Raw genomic sequence first — 6,512 nt, forward strand, 5'->3', positions numbered from 1 at the left:
TTTTGACTGCACATCTAGTCAAAATGAAGTTTAACTATTTGATAAAACTTGTGAGGAAACAGGAACAGAAGAGTATAAGTGAGAGTGCGATCAAGCGGAGGGGTGAAGGACATATGGGGGTGAACAAGCTCCTCACAAGGTGAATGAAACACAGTGAGAGGAGAAAGGGAAACGTGGGGATGAAACATTAAAGGAACGAATCAATCGATAACTGACAAACGAAAAGAGGTGAGACAGGGAGAGTCACAATAACCTGGAAAAGAGTGCTTGGGAATGGGGTAATTTGGGGTAGAAAAGATCACAAGTAAGGATGGGGGGTGACCTGACATAGAGGTGTACAGCTGTATTGAAGCCTTGGCAGAATGGGAAAGTTGGTTTCACAGGTGAGAGGAAAGAGGAAGAAATGAGTGGTGGTGAGCAGTGAGCCTGGATCTTGGGAGTTTCACAAGAAGAGGGTTACAGGTTACCGGAAGACCGTGTGCATCCTGCAGACAACTGAGAGGGACAGCCAATGGAGGGCAAGCTTTGAGAATGTATATGTTCTCAGATTGAAAACTATTATGATTTCCTGGAAAAATATCCATCTATGAGTCGATAAGAAGACGTTCCCTCGTGACGTGAACATCTGGGTGTGCGTATTTGTATAATGAAGGGAGAGTATGTTGTATGCAAGTATCAACTACTGCTCCGAGAGGAGTTGACCTAGAAAGCTGAAACTCTCAAGAATTAATGGGGCACACTGAAGTTGTACCTGTGTAAGTTTTGTATGATTCCATCAAGTTTTGGAAAAAAGAAGAAGATTTTTTTGCCCATCTTGGCATTTTCTTCCTTGCGAGGGGACTTGGGGAAGGGGAAGGGGGAGGAGGAGAGGGTCGCTATCTGAGATGTTGAACAGCTGTCTTGCAGAGCTCGAGCTGGTTAAATGACATTCAAGAGAATATGGAAGTTGATTCCACAGGCAGGAGAAAAGAGGAATGAATAAGTGGAGTTGAGAAATTATCCTGGATTTTATGGGGGTTATCCAGAAGGGGGTTGGTGGTGAACTGCGTGAGCCTTGTAGAAAGCTGGGGGGCGAGGGAGTTGGGACAAAGCATGGAAAGAGCGCAGGGTGCAAGACCAGAAAGGAGGCGGTAGAAGACAGAGACCACCAATCTGTCGGTGATGGTGTTGCGATAGAACCATAGGGAGATTCCAATGATCTTGAAGGCCTTGGTTTCCACAGCGTCAGGCTGAGCAAGATGTGAAGCTGGAGCGCCGCCCAGAGGGGAGAGCAGTACTCCATCAAGCTGCGGATGAAGACTTTGGAAGTGGTTAGGAGTTCAGGTGTGCCAAGGACGGACAATGCCCAGTCGCACCATTGCCTCCCGTACCCTGCACATTGTTATCTCTTTCCAGCAATTTTCACTTCTATATGAGATACTGTAAGAAACCTGCTTCATGGAGTTCCCAGATTAGGGCATTGTTTTGAATGCCCTTCATTGCTGAAGACGACGTTTCTTTGTGACATTGGAACACCTGGGTGTGTGTATTTGTTTATAGTGTAGGTGCTGATTCCGGCAAGCCCCACCAAATGAGAGACAAAGCAGGGTAACCTGGTGATCAGGAATACCCAAAAAGACCAGATCGCTTGATACGGCATCTTTAGATAGGATTTATAATTTGTTCAGGTTGCGGCTGGTTTTGGAGGCCAACTTTGAAATGTGCTTTGTCCAAGAAAGATCATGGCTGATAGTGAGACCCAGGAGTTTGAATGAATGAACTTCCTCAAAAGGATTGTTGATGAAGTAGATCAGAGGGTTTGCTATATGATCCTTTCAGAGTGAGATGGTGAGAGTTGTCAGGATTGAAATACGTATTCCAAGTGTTTGACCAGCTTGTGATTTTGTCAAGGTCTGAAGAGAAAGAAGAGGCTGCAGACTGTCTGTCTGAAGGATGAGGGATGTCACAAAAGAGGGTGGGGTTATCAGCAAATAGATGAAGGGGATTTTCCAGAGAGTCAGAGAGATCATTGATGAAGATGAGGAATAGGACTGGGCCCAGAACACTGCCTTGGGGCACTCCAGCCTTGACAGGGAGAGGGGATGAAAGGATTCCGTTGAGTGCCACATGTTGGCTACAAGAGTGGCGGAGGTCAGTTAGCCAAGCGTGGAGTTGGCCTTGGATGCCATCGGCAGAGAGGTGGGAGAGTGAGGCGAGTTGCCAGACTGTATTGAAAGCACGAGAGACAGCCCTGACCTCATGTCTGATATTGAGGGCTTCCATCCATTGCTGGGTGAGTAGAAGCAGCATATCCAAGTGGAGTGACCTGTTATGAAACCAAATTGGTGATCTGAGATGAGGTTGTTGGAGAAAGGAAGGATTTCATGTAAACTGTGATGATGGATTCCATGACCTTGCGAATGATTTGAAGTAAGCTGATAGGTTTGTAGTTCAGGGGATCAGTTTTTGCACCTTTTTATGTAATGCTGATTTCTGAGCAGATGGAAGATGACCTGGGGCAAATGATAGGGTGAAAAGGGCAGGGAGAGGATGTGCACGAGCAAAAGAGCAGGTTTTTAGGACACGTGAGCTGTTGCTGTCCGGTCCAGTTGTAGAGTCAAAGTCGAGGGTTGAAAGAACCTTCTCCACCTTAAAAGTGCCATTTGAAGAGAGGGAAGGGATGAAGGGGGAGCATACTCCAGACAGACACAACAAGGCACCACTAGGTCTTCGAGGAGGGAGACAAGTTTGAAAGCTCTTTTTTGAGGTTTTGAGATGTTGTTTATTGGCTCTGCTGAGAGTGGACACACGCGTTCCGGACTTTTTGGAAAGCATTGAAATTGCCTTCGGTCAGATTTGGCTCAGGACGAGAAGGCGAGTGGTTTTCAGATAAGCGCATTTCTCCTGCCGTTGCATTTCCTCATTTCCTGTTGTCCATTTCTCAATCCACATTTATAATTCATTAAACCTCAACTCAATTGCAGTGAGGCCCCTAACGCTCGGTCAATCCTACAATTGTATCCTCGGAGTGGGATTTGAATCCCCAGGCCCTATCCTGTAACAAGACATTTTTTAAATGTATATGCCATCCTCACAATTAACATTATAAGGATCGTTGGTAGGATTTCCTATGCAAGGATAGCATGGATACTCCGTATGTTTACTACTACAGAAATCTTCAAAAAAAATCTCCCAAGTTACAAACTTATGAATCTATAAAGTACCTAGCAGGTGTCTGCGCAGGATTTCACATTCAACAACACTAATGAAGACAGCATCACTGAGCTACAAAACTGACATACCCAAAACAGCCCAATTGTAATTCTCATTCTGCTTCCGCCTCTCCTTCTTCTTCTTCTTTTTTTAATGTCAAGACAGCCTAACTCAAAATTGGTTCAAGTTCAGTATTTGAATTAAACACAAATGTATTGCATTTTATAGTGGGGAGGCTCATAACTACTCTAATTTTTCACAATTTAAAGGATTCCACAAAGTAGGCATTTCTGCATACCTACGTGGAGGGAAATGAAGGGTCAAGAGGGGGTGGGCAGGACAATGCCTATCAATCAGCCTGATGAGGGTGGGCCTGTGGTGACAATTGACTGAGAGCCAATCACTCTTACATGTGTGTGGGTAACGGTGGAATATTACCCAGCTAACACAACACCGTTGGGCCAACGTTGGAGCAACGTCAGCACATACGTTGGAAAAATAGACGTCGCGATGACAACCAATAGGCAACGTTACCCCGACGTCAACAATGCGCTTGCGACCAATTTACCAAATGCCAACGTTGGCCCAACGGTGTTGCGTTAGCTGGGTACGAACAATCGTACAACAGAAAACCATTTCCAAGTCTGTCTACTGTTCAGTCTTCACATCCTTTGTGTTCTTATGTCCATGTTCAACCGGCAGTTTTAATGACGAGGTATTTCATAGTGCAATCAAAATAAAATAAAAGAAACAATAAATAAAAACATTTTTAAAAATGTAAAAAGGTGTTGGGATGTTATGGCAAAAAAATCTGTCATCAAGGGATGGATGGCCACAGGAAACTATCATAAGAAACCATCCGTACATTCTTTGAATAAATGGTTGGGCCTGAAAATGTCTCCCTTGACAACAAACACGAACTGAACAGATTTTTTTTTATTTTTATTTTTTTATACAAGATCGAGGCTCGTGAAAGAGCGAACATTAATCACACAGAAAGACAAACAGACACACAAAACAAGTAACATCGGGAGCGGTAGACAAGATGGGGAGAGAGGGGGAAGGACACAAACACAACATTTGAGAGCAGGGACCGAGAGACATGGAAACATCGAGAGATCTGAGAGAGGGCGAGGGCTTTGGGGGGGGGGGGGCATGGGAAGGGGGCGGTGGGAGAGGTATAAAACATATGGACACTGCCAGGACTTCCAGGAAAGAAGTTGGAATTTCAAACAAGGTGGATCTGGGGTGAATTAGCGGGGGTAGAAAAGATCAAGGTTTTGGATGGGGGAAGATAAGAGATGGTGGTGAACAGCTGTTTTAAAGACCTGGAGGGAGGAGTGGGATTGAAGGGAGTGAGGGAGTTTGTTCCAGAGGCGGGAGAAAAGAGGAATGAAAGAGTGAAGGTGAGCAGAGAGCCGAGATTTCGGCAGTTTAACCATCAGAGGGTTGCTGGCAGATCTTGTGCGACCTGTAGGAATATTTGGGGGACAGAGCACAGAGAGAGCTGGGGGTGCAAGGCCGGAGAGGAGTCGGTAGAAGACAGAAAGACCACCTACCTGCCTGCAGTGAGTGAGTGAAAGGCCCTCAGAGATAGCTTCATCGCGGGAGATTCCAATAATTCTGAAAGCTTTGGTTTCAACAGCGTGAAGCCGAGCTAGGTGTGAGGCAGGAGCACCGGCCCATAGGGGAGAACAGTATTCCATTGAGCTGCGGATGAAAGCCTTGTATGTGGTGAGGAGCTCAGGTGTGCCGAAGAAGGACTTCGCACGACGGAGGATGCCCAGTCGGCGACTGGCTTTGGAGGCCAGCTTGGAAATGTGGTTTTCCCAAGAAAGATCATGGCAGATAGTGAAACCCAAAAGCTTGAGCGACAGAACTTCTTGGAGAGGATTGTTGAGAAAGTAGATGGGAGGGTTGTCCAGTCGATCTTTTCGGAGAGACATAGTAAGAGTGTGAGATTTGTCAGGATTGAAAGACATGTTCCACTTGTTTGACCAGTCTGTGATTTTGTCCAGGTCTTCAGAGAGTGAGGAGGCAGCAGACTGCCGATCTGAGGGAAGAGGAATGGAGCGGCAGAGAGTGGAGTCATCAGCAAAGAGATAGAGAGGATTTTCGAGAGAGTCAGAGAGATCATTGATGAAGACCAGAAAAAGCACGGGGCCCAGAACACTGCCTTGGGGAACTCCAGCCTGAACAGGAAGAGGAGATGAGAGAAACCCATTCAGGGCCACACGTTGACGACGACTAGAGAGGAAGTCCGCCAGCCATGCGTGGAGATTTCCATGGATACCAAAGGAGGAGAGTTTGGTGAGCAGAGCGGGGTGCCAGACCGTGTCGAAGGCACGTGATATGTCGAGGGAGACAGCTCTAATTTCCTGTTTGGCATTGAGGACCTCCATCCATTGTTGAGACAGCAGAAGCAGCATGTCCAGAGTAGAGTGACCTGGTCTGAAACCAAATTGATGATCAGAGATCAAGCCATTGGAGAAGAGGAAAGATTTCATATCCGAAGCAATGATGGATTCCATGACTTTGCTGATAATTGGGAGAAGGCTGATTGGTCTGTAGTTGCTAGGATCTGTTTTTGCACCTTTTTTGTGCAAAGCGGTGATGTTGGCTGATTTCCAAGCAGATGGCAGTTGACCTTGAGCAAAAGAGAGGGTGAAGAGAACAGAGAGAGGGTGAGATAGAGCAGCAGAGCAGGATTTTAGGACCCGTGGGCTGATGCCGTCGGGTCCAGTTGCAGAATCAGAGTCGAGGGTTGACAGAAACTTTTCCACCTTGTCAGGGGGAAAGGACACGGCGTCCAGGAGCAGCAGGGTACGACTGGGTATGGTGGGTACAGAGAGGGATGGGTTTGGGACACAAGATTTAGAGGCAAACACAGAGTTGAGGCATTCAGCTTTTTCACGTGCGGAGTCAGCTGTGTAGCCGTTTGAGGTAAGGGAGGGGATGGAGGGGGAACAAACACCAGAAACGGATTTGACCAGACGCCACCAGGATTTGGAAGAGGGAGACAGATAAGAGAGTTCGGTCTTGAGAACGGAGAGATATTGTTTCCTGGCTCTCCTGAGGGTGGACACACACTTGTTTCGGGCTTTGTGAAAGGAAATGAGATTTCCTTCCATTGGATTTGCTTTCCAGGAGACGAAGGCAAGTTGTTTCTGGGCAACAGCCTCACCACAAGATTCTGTGTACCATGGACGGGAGGAAGGGTATGACAACTGAAGACGAGATGGGATAAATCTGTGCATGAGAGAGAGCAATTTACTTTGGAAGAATTCCCAGGATGAGTTGATGTCAGAGGTGGTAGAGAT

This window comes from Myxine glutinosa, chromosome 13, assembly GCF_964187855.1.
Source record: "Myxine glutinosa chromosome 13, kmMyxGlut1.1, whole genome shotgun sequence".
In the NCBI taxonomy this organism is placed as follows: Eukaryota; Metazoa; Chordata; class Myxini; order Myxiniformes; family Myxinidae; genus Myxine; species Myxine glutinosa.